The sequence below is a fragment of the Juglans regia genome, chromosome 7, assembly GCF_001411555.2.
Source record: "Juglans regia cultivar Chandler chromosome 7, Walnut 2.0, whole genome shotgun sequence".
NCBI classification, from domain to species: Eukaryota; Viridiplantae; Streptophyta; class Magnoliopsida; order Fagales; family Juglandaceae; genus Juglans; species Juglans regia.
In genome coordinates, this window is record NC_049907.1 from 9,594,792 (window position 1) to 9,605,624 (window position 10,833).

Consider the following 10,833-nt stretch of genomic DNA (forward strand, 5'->3'; position numbering starts at 1 on the left):
TTGAAACTAACTGTAGAAGACAAAAAGTTGAAGCCATTTGTAATAAGCTGAGTTTTACTCATAGTTTTGTTGTTGACAATTTGGGGAGAAGTGGTGGTCTAGCTATTATGTGGACAGATTCCATTATTGCACAACTAGTCAGTTACTCCCAAAGCCATATTTCTTTGGAGTTGCAGGTGCAGGAGTGGGACCATAGGTGGCTTTTGACTGGTTTTTATGGTAATCCATTGGTGGCTAAGAGGATGGAAAGCTGGAACATATTGAGGCAGATTACTCCAGATGATCAAGTTCCCTGGCTTTGCATGGGAGACTTTAATGAAATTACTTCCTAGGATGAAAAAGCGGGTGCTACTCTTAAATCTTATAGACAAATGGAACTCTTTAGGGAAACTCTCGAGGAGTGTGGTTTGAATGACTTAGGCTATGTGGGCTCTAAATTCACCTGGTGTAATGGTAGAGAAGGTAATGCTTTCACTAAGGAAAGATTAGATAGAGTGGTGGGTAACCGAGCTTGGATCTCTATCCATGAGAACACTAAGGTCTCTGTCCTCCCAGCACAATGTTTTGACCACAAGCCTTTGCTCACCCAACGCCCCACCCCATGTAACATACTCAGGCACAAGAAAAGAGTTTTTAGATATGAGGCCTTATGATATAGGAAGGAAGAGTGTGCTGAAATTATTAGCCCCAGCCTCCCCTGTAGTACTAATTTCATTAAGAAGGGGTTGTTTAGATGCCAACAACACCTTACCAATTGGAGCAGATCCCTCTTCTGGGGCTCTAAAAAGTTTATTATAGAAAAAAGGGAGAAAATCAAACTGTTGGAAGACCTGAATGAGGGAATCTCTGAGAGGAGATTAGAGGCTTGTAGAAGAAAGTGAATGATTTCTTGGAAGAGGAGGATATCAAGATGGCTGAAAGATAGTGAGACGAATACTAAATTCTACCACTCCTGTGCAAACCAAAGGAACAAATCCAATTATATTTAGAGTGTTCCAAATGAATAAGGTGTTTCTGCATCACATCCACAAGCAGTTAGTGATCTTTTTTAGCCCTTTTATGTGGGACTCCTCACCTCTTCCCAGCCTCAAGGTATCCAAGACAACCTCATCCACATGAAGAAAGTTGTCTCAGCTGAGATGAATACCTAGTTGCTCTTTGATTTCACCACTGAAGAGATTAAGAAGGCTGTTTTTGAGATGAATCCTCTCAGCTTTCCTAGTCCCGATGGATTCCCAGCTATCTTCTATCAAGACCACAGGGATACAGCTGGCAGAGACCTAGTCTATGCAGTGAAGGATGTTCTATCTTCCAAGTCAGGGATTGAAGTACTTAATGAAACCTACATTACCCTCATTCCAAAAAACAAAACCCAACACTAGTGACTGAGTATTGCCCCATTAGTCTCTGCAATGTATCTTATAAGGTTATTGCTAAAGTCTTAGCCAACATGCTTAAAAGACTCCTGCCTGTGAGAATCTCACCCACTCAAAGTGCCTTCATTCCTAGTAGGCTCATCTTAGACAACATAATTGTTGCCTATGAGGCTTTACACACAATGAAGACTAGAATGCAAGGGAGGAAGGATGCCTATATGGCACTTAAGTTGGACATGAGTAGGGCCTGTGATTGAGTTGAATTAGACTTTGTAGAAGCTGTCATGCATCAGTTGGGTTTTGGTAGAAGATGGATCTCTTTGATCAGGCAATGTATCTCTTTAGTGTGCTATGCAATACTCATAAATGGTGTCCCTCAACAGAAGTTCAAACCCTCTAGAGGAAATTAGACAAGGGGATCCTCTCTCCCCCTATCTTTTTCTCCTTTGTGCTGAAGCCCTTAGCTAAATCCTCAATCATGCTGATTCTACTGGTCTCATTTCAAGCATTCCATTGGCTCATGGCTCACTAAGAATTAATCTATTTTTTGCAGATGACAACCTCCTTTTTTGCAAAGCTAACTCATTGGAATGGAGCAGGCTTCACAAAATCCTTGAAACCTATGAGCAGGCCTTGGGTTAGAGATTAAATAGAGACAAAACTTCTATCTTCTTCAGTAGCAATACTAGATCTGAGGTGAAATAAATTTTGTTGGCTACCACAGGAGTGAGGGCCTCTAATTCCTATGAAACATATCTGGGCTTACCTTCATACATGGGCAGGCACAAGGCCAAGGCCTTTAACGCTATCCTAAACAAGATCAAAAGGAAGGTGAGCAGCTGGAATTTGAAGTTCCCGTCTCAGGCAGGGAAAGAGATCTTACTCAAATTAGTAATCCAAGCCATACCTACCTATAGTATTTGTCTTTTTCAAAGTCCCAAAAACATTGCTGAAAGAGATCACCGAAATTCTCCAAAATTCCTCGTGGGGCAAAAAAAAAAGAGAGATAAAAAATTCACTGGCTCAGATGGCAGTAGCTAGGGAAGGCTAAGAGTATTGGGGGAATGGGGTTATGGGACCTTGAAAAATTTAACTTAGCCTTACTTGCCAAGTAGGGGTGGAGACTAATCCAGGACCCCCTCTCTTTGGCAGCAACTGTACTGAAGGCAAAGTACTTCCCTCATTCTGATTTCCTAAACGCTAAGGCAGGCTGTAATGGCTCCTTCCTTTGGAAAAGCTTTTTGGCTACAAAGCAGGTTCTGAATTAGGGTCTGATATGGAAAATAGGCAATGGGGAGGCAGTCAAAATTTGGATGCACAAATGGATACCTAAGGCCTCAACCTTCATGATCCAATCTCCTTAGAGGTCGACTCTCAGCAATGGAACCTGCCCTTGTTAAAAGGAATTTTTTCTGAGGAGGAATCTGATCTAATCAGCAGGATGCCCCTTAGCCTAATCGATAATTCAGATCATTTTACATGGAGATGCACCATAGATGGCAAGTTCACAGTTAAGAGCACCTACCACCTACAAATGGGTCTCATGGACAGCTCCAAGGGCCAACCCTCAACCCAATCATGTTTTGCTGATCTATGGTTCAAACTATGGAAACTTAAGGTCCCAAATGCAGTTAAGGTCTTCTTGTGGAAAGCTAGTCATGAGGCCATTGCTTCCAACCTAAACCTGTTCAAGAGGAAAGTCATAGAATTCCCTAACTGCACCATTTGCCTTGATGAGCCTGAGTTAGCTGCTTATACCCTTCGGAACTACAGGGCACCAAGATGTGTGGAGTTTATGCTCAAGGAAACTACGAAAAAGCCCTGTTATGGCTTTATCATTCCTAGACCTCCTCTTGTATTTCTTCTCCACCCTGCCTTGGGAGGATCTAGAACTCTTTGATGTGATAGCCCATCATCTTTGGAAGAGAAGAAATGATTTTGTCTTCAGAGTAGTATTCACCTCTCCGGGTACATTAATATCTCAAACCCTATCATTTCTATCTGATTTTAAGGCTGCCAACCAGGTTACAAGGCCTCTACCAAGGAGTGACAACAATTTAGTTCAACAATGGACAGCTCCTCCTAAAGGTTTCCATAAGGTCAATTGGGACGCTGCTATTGACAAGATCAACAGTAAGGTAGGAATTGGAGTAATGATCAGGGACTTTGAAGGCTGAATAGTTGCTACTCTAAGATCTACCCATGACCTTTATCCTCGCCCCCAGCTTGGTGAAACCTTTACTCTACTAAAGGTTTCCCTGCTTTGTACAGAACTGAGGCTCACCAATATATCCTTGAAGGGGATGCTCAAGCTATGGTCAATGCTGTTAAGAGTCCTCAAGAAAATTGGTCCACGGTGGGGATGTTAATCAGGGACATCAAAATCATTCTAGGGAGAGTGTCTTTGTGGTCTATTGTATTTGTTCCTAGATCTTTAAATAATGTGTCTCATGTTCTAGCCAAAGATGCTCTTATCTGAGGAAGTTATTCTACTGGAGGATTTACTTCCTTGTATTGTGCATTTGAATTCTTGATTAAAGTGATAAGTCTTTGTTGATTCAAAAAAAAAAAAAAAAAAGAAAGTGATAATAGATTGCCAACTGAACTCTCAAACTTGATTGGTCGCGCCCGCTGAGGGGGTGCATTGCCTTGACTCACCTATACAAACATTTCTATTTTATCATCAGAGTTTCTACTTTTTTTTTTTTTTTTACTTAATAGTTAAAGAAGTGTTTTAAAAAAATATTTATAATGATGTAAAAAATGTTTTAAAAAAACACACAAACTAAAAAATACATTTTGCACTTATAAGTGGGAACCCTCACGACCACCTCTCAATGGCCCTAACAATTCTTGTAAGGGGATTTCTCCCTCTAAGATGTGCCTCGGCTTAGAAACTCGGCCCAAAGGGTTCCTTATCCAAGCAAGGAACAAAACGTCAACCAGGGAGGGGCATTATATAGTTGATAAGACGGATCAACCTGACAACTGTGACCGCCCTAGGGAACAATATGTGCACAAAATGCTCGAAAATTGAAGTGTGGGCTGATTCCCAGGTGGTGGTAAATCAAGTACGAGGGAAGTTTACTATGAAGAGTGAAAAGCAGAGGAGATATCTGGCATTAGTGGAAGCTGAGCGCCCTGACTTCAAATATTTCCAAATTGGGCAAATAACAAGAACAAAGAATCAGAAAGCAAACAAACTGGCACACGTAGCATTCGGATAGGAAGAGTCTCTCTAGCTAGAAAGTATGGTGATTAGAACGGTGGAGGTGTCTGTTGTCGGAATCGAGGTAATGGAAGTATGACTCAGAACCCCAGACTAGGCAAAGGATGTAGTCTGATATTTGGAAAATGGCGAGGTGCCTGAGGACTGGCAGGAGGCAAGAAAAGCTAGGAACAGAGCGGTGCTCTACACTATGATTGAGAGAGTCTTATACAGACCGGGTCACTTGGCTCCTCTCTTAAGATGCATCTCTCCGAAAGAAGCACAGTATGTGTTAGCAGAAATACACGAGGGAATTTGCGGAAACCATTCGGGTTATTATTGGCCTCAAGCCCTCCTGGGCACCAAATATTATGCACGGAAGTGTTGGCAATGCCAGGAATACGCCCAAATTTCCCATTGCCCACTAGAGAAGTTGATGTCGATAACGTCACCTTGGTCATTCGCCTAGTGGGTAGTTGATTTAGTCGGCCCACTTCCCCTAGGCAAAGGAGGAGTCAAGTTCATAATGGTGGTCGTCCACTATTTCACCAAGTGGGTCAAAGACGAAGCCTTAGCCACTATGACTGCGAGCAATATCACGTGATTCCTATGGAGAGCAGTGGTTTGTAGGTTTGGCATCCCGCACACTATCATCTTGGATAACGGAAGACAGTTCGATTCCGACCACTATCAAAATTGGTGTCGAGAATTGGGGATCGAGTTCTAATACTCATCCCTGGGGCACCCTTAGTCCAACGGACAAGTCGAGGCAACTAACAAGATGCTAATGAGAATATTCAAAAAAGGACTTGATGACAGAAAAGGTGCATGGGTCAAGGAACTCCCCGCCATACGATGGGCTTATCGGGTCGCAGTGAAGAAGCCGATCGTGGAAACTCCTTTTACCCTCACCTACGGACATGAGGCAATGCCACCAGTAGAAATTAGACTTCCCACATATAGAGTTCAACACTTTGAACGAGAATCCAATAGCGAATGGCTAAAAGAACCGCTAGACTTGCTAGAAGATGTCCGATTAGAACCAGAAATAAAGGCTGCAGCTAACAAAAGAACGGCCGAGAGGTGCTTCAACAAGCATGTGCAGCCGAGAACATTTAAAATATGAGAATTGGTACTCAAGGAAATGGGAACAACAATGCGGGATGAAGGAAAACTAGGCCCCCCCGATGGGAGGCCCCCAACGTGGTCATCGCCACAAATCGACCAGGCTTCTATCACCTCAAAGATTCCTAAGAAAACAAAGTACCACACCAGTGGAACACTGAGCACCTGCAGAAATATTACTGCTAAGCCAGGTCACTCCTTGTAATTTTTGCATTTTCCCATGTGCTAGTTATCGGCCATAATAAAAAATATATATTTTGTCTTGTCTCAATGATTGGTTTCAGGACCCTAATATAATGAGGAAATTGGTCTACCCCTTAGCAAAGTCGACTTTCCTCTACGCGAGGCAAAAAGGGAAAGGTAGGCCGCAAAGTTTACCTTATGCCTCTCACGGAGGTGTGCGGGTTGGCTTTGGCCACCCGAAGATAAAATTTACCTTTGTCGTAAATGTCAACAAGCGGAAGTGGGATCAGCCACATGACTCCCCGAATGAATTACCCCGACCTGCATTGTGACGAAGTGTGAGATCAGCGCCAGCCTGCCCCAAACCTACCAATTCTTATGATGTCAACGGGCGGGAATGAGTCTAGTAATAGACTATCCAAACAACTTACCTCCCTACAAAGGATGATGGGTGAGAAGGCAGCTCAGCTTCCTCGTCCGGGAAAGCGAGACCAGCCATTAGGCGGCCCGAATAACATACCCTAACCCCCATCAAGGTAAAGGAGGAGATCACCCACATTGCTATCTGAATTACCTCACCGCAGGGCAACAGAGGGAAATGTAGGCCTCAAAGGTTATCTTATCCTTCCTGCGACGTAGTGTGGGTTAGTCCTCAGCTACCAGAAGAAAAAAAAAATTCCTTCCTTGCCAGTGTCAACGAGCGGGAGCGGGTTCAGTAGGAAACTGCCCGAACGACTTACCTCCTTGCGGGATACCATAGGGAAAGGTAGGCCTTAAAGTTACCTTATCCCTCCCACATTGGAGAGCTGGATCAGCTTCACGGCTACCCGAATAACTTATCCCGACCTCGGTTACGACGAAGTGTGGGATCAGCACCAGTTTGACCCAAACTTACCATTTCCTGCAATGTCAACGGGTGGGAGCGAGTCCAATAACAGACTGCCCGAACGACTTAACTCCCTGCGGGATACCATAGGGAAAGGTAGGTGATTGTCATGATATTTTGATTAAAATACCTGCTTTAAGTGAGTCAATTGAGAGGTTGATTAGTTATATAAATGTTATATTTTGAGAAAATGGATCTTGTCTCATGGGCTGTAAATTTAAGGGTTATATTTCACTATTTACTTACTTTTCTTCATGGGCTAACAAATGGTTTAAATATATAGGTGTTGAAAGCCCAATTGAACACTTGAAAAGCCCAACTATACATCTGGAGCCCAATTCCATCCAGAAGCCTAACCCCGGCCAAGCCTTATTGCCCGAGAACCTTCTACCATTTTCTGCACATTTCAAAGGGAAAAAGCTGAAGGGTTATCAGGGGAATCTTGAGAAAATTGTGATCTTCCAGAGGGTAGAACGGAGAAAAGGAAACGCGACGGTTAGAAGAGAGAGAAAGAGAAATGATAAAGGGAAGTGGGGATAAAAGGAGTTGAGGCGCGAGGATGAAGGGGATCGTGGATACTTTATTTTTAGTGTTCTTTATTTCTTTCTGTTTCTACTACAAACATTGCTCTGTTAGGATTTTTATAGTCTGGGAATTATTTTTTACAAGATGATTCAAGGCTAACTTTTGCAACTGGGCTTGCAGGGGGTGGGGTTTTCTTCACCCTTTTTGAGTATTGTTGGTTGCTGCGATGTTTAGCAAGAATTTGTCTCTATATTTTCATTCAAGATTTACTATTGGTTTTGAAAGGATCTCTAGTTCTTGACCTGTTGTAGACTCATGGCACAATAAGACCTTAAATAATCAAGGATCCCTCAGCCCTAGAGTCTTACAATGAAAATGATGATAAATATAGTGAGTGATTTATTTTCACTGGTGTTGTAATCTGAGAATGAATGTTTGTTTCAGTTTAAGTGTTAATATCTTAATTGGTTTGACACAAGCAGATGCACCCCGTAACCAACAACTCGTTGGTCGAGGAAACCCTAACCATGTATCCCTAGTGTTTACCTTCTTAGCAATTATATCTCTAGTTCTCAAGCCGTAAAACTATTTTTAAGTGCTAACTACTTTTGTCCATCAACCCATTTTCCAGGAACTAAAAGTTGCAAATATATTTTTCATGATAATTGGAATTAATGTTTCTAGAGTAATTACAGCCCCTCATATATGATGACAAATCACAAATTCATCCAACATTTTGTATAAATTTAGTGCACATAATCCATCCTATTTTCGCAGTAAATAACCCTAAACTCATTCAACAAGGAAACTATGTCTATATACATTCCTTTTTCTACTGTTTTTCATTAGAACTTTTTCTTGATTGATTGTGTTGACAAAGTTGTCCCTGTGGAGATGACCTTGGAAGCTCCATTTGTTTTGAAACCTGCTTTTATACTTGGAAGTATTATTTGGCGAGTATCAAGTTTTTTGTACCATTGCTGGGGACAACCGGTGAAACATAATCTTTTCCTCGCAAAAGAAAAAAAAAATAGAAGTTAGACGAAGGAATCTGCGAACCTTTTCACAGATGAGGTAACAAGCCCTTCCTTTTGTTGATTAATTGTGGGAGTGCCGGTTATTGTTTTCTTTCAGCTTGTATGTTTGTGCTTTAAGCATGCATGTCTGTGTGGGCTAGAGATCAAGCATCAAGATTAGTTAGGACTGAATCAATTGCATCTATTTCTTTTGAGTCATCATCTAAAAATCTGAGTAACATGGAGGACAATGAGCATTAGGAAGTCTTGAATCAAAATATAACACTGAGGGAGTACTTGCAGCATGTTAGGACTTGTCCTCCCTCTTGCATCATTCAACCTTTGAATGAAAATAACTTTTATTTTAAATCTGGGATGATTCCATTGATCCCCCATTTTCATGTAATGGAATCCGAAATTTCCTATTTGCATATTAAGGAATTTGAAGAGGTGTGCTCTACATTCATGGATAGAACATGTACTGAGGAGGTAATAAGGTTGAAACTGTTCCCCTTTTCTCTTAAGGATAAAGCTAAAACTTGGCGGGGTTTATAGGAACTTGGGAAGAAATGCAGACTGAGTTTCTTAAAACAAAAAAATTCCCATGCATAGAACAAATGTCCTAAAAAGGCAAATCGTGAATTTTGGGCAAAAAGATAGTGAAACCTTTTATCAGTGTTGGGAAAGGTTTAAAGACTTATTGAATGCTTGTCCTCATCATGTTTATGAGCATTGGAGATGTATCAGTTTTTTCTATGAAGGGTTGCTACCCAAAATGAGACAATTTGTTGAAACCATGTGTAATGGTGAGTTTTTCAACAAAGAACCAGAATAAGCTTTTGAATACTTTGACTACTTAGCTGAGAATGCCTAGTCATGAGATGTCTCTGATTTTGGGGATAGGTATGAAAATGTGAAGAGCATAGCTGGGGGTGGGAAATACAACCATCGGATGGACCATTGTTGACATGAAAGGTATAAACCCCCTGACTTGCTCTAATAGAGTTTATCTAGAGGAAGGGGCTAAACATTCTAGGGAGACAGAAAGAAGACTAAAACCTACACTAAAGGAAGTGGTTAAAAAAGAAGTCGTGAAATTTCTGGATAGAGGTCTTATTTATCCTATTGCAGATAGCCAATGGGTAAGCCCCATTCAAGTGGTACCAAAGAAGTTTGGTATCACTGTAGTGACAAATGGCAAAGGGGACTTAAACCTACCAAAATGACAACTGGTTGGAGGATGTGTATAGATTATAGGAAGCTTAATGCAGCCTCTAGAAAAGACCATTTTCATTTGCCCTTCCTTGACCAGATCTTAGAAAACATGGTTTGGGCACTATTTTTACTACTTTTTAGATGGTTATTTTGGATATTATCAAATCTAAATTGCCTTGATGAACAAGAAAAACCCACTTTTACTTGCCCTTTTGGGACTTTTGCCTTTAAAAGAATGCATTTTGTTCTTTGCAATGCCCCTGCCACTTTCTAGATATGCATGTTAAGTATTTTCAGTGACTTGATTGATGACATAGTTGAAGTCTTCATGGATGACTTCTTGGTATTTGGGAAGACTTTTGATTCATGCTTAACTAACCTTAAAATTGTTTTGGCCAGATGTGAGGAAAATCAACTATTATTAAACTGAGAAAAGTGTCATTTTATGGTACAACAAGGAATAGCCCTTGGGCACATTGTGTCAGCAAGGGATATTGAGGTTGACAAATCTAAACTGGAACTGATTCCAAACCTACCTGTGCCTAAAAGTGTAAAAGATATCAGATCTTTTTTTGGCCATGTTGGTTTCTATAGGAGGTTCATTAGAAATTTTAGTGTAATCTCTAAGCCCCTATGCCATTTATTGATGCCTGATGTTAATTTCACATGGACTGAGGAATGTCAAAGTGATTTTACCCAGTTAAAAACTTTTCTCACTACTGCTCCCATAATCCAACGTCCTGATCGGACATAATCCAACCTCTTGATTGGACATTACCATTTGAAATAATGTGTGATACTAGTGATTTTGCTATTGGGGCTACACTGGGTCAGAGGAAAAATAAATTACTTTATGTTATTTACAATGCCAGCATAACTTTAAATAGTGCTAAAAAAAATTACTCTTCTACAGAAAAGGAGCTGCTGGATATAGTATTTGCATTAGAAAAGTTTATGGCCTATTTGCTTGGTTCCCCTGTCATTATCTTTACTGACCATGGTGCACTTACATTTTTGTTGACTAAGAAGGATGCAAAACCAAGGCTCATCAAGTGGATCATTTTACTACAAGAGTTCAACATCACAATAAAGGATAACAAGGGGGTAGAAAAGGTTATGGCAGACCATCTGTCTTGACTCACATTGAACTCTATAGTCCAAACCCCTCCAATTTCTGAATCCTTTCTTGATGTGCAATTATTTTCAGTCCAAATATTACCATGGTATGCTGACTTGTTTTTTGGTGACAAGGCAAATTGCAGGCTGCTAGACAGCTCAGGACATCAGAAGAATGAAAGT

At 41.0% G+C, this 10,833-nt stretch overlaps 1 non-coding gene across 1 annotated transcript; it reads right to left on the reverse strand.

Annotated features, from left to right (window-relative positions):
- Positions 1–8,938: 8,938 nt before the first annotated feature.
- LOC118349075 lies at positions 8,939–9,044 on the reverse strand. The gene has a single exon (XR_004802068.1). It is a non-coding gene; the product is annotated as a small nucleolar RNA R71 (small nucleolar RNA).
- Between the last annotated feature and the right edge of the window lie 1,789 nt (positions 9,045–10,833).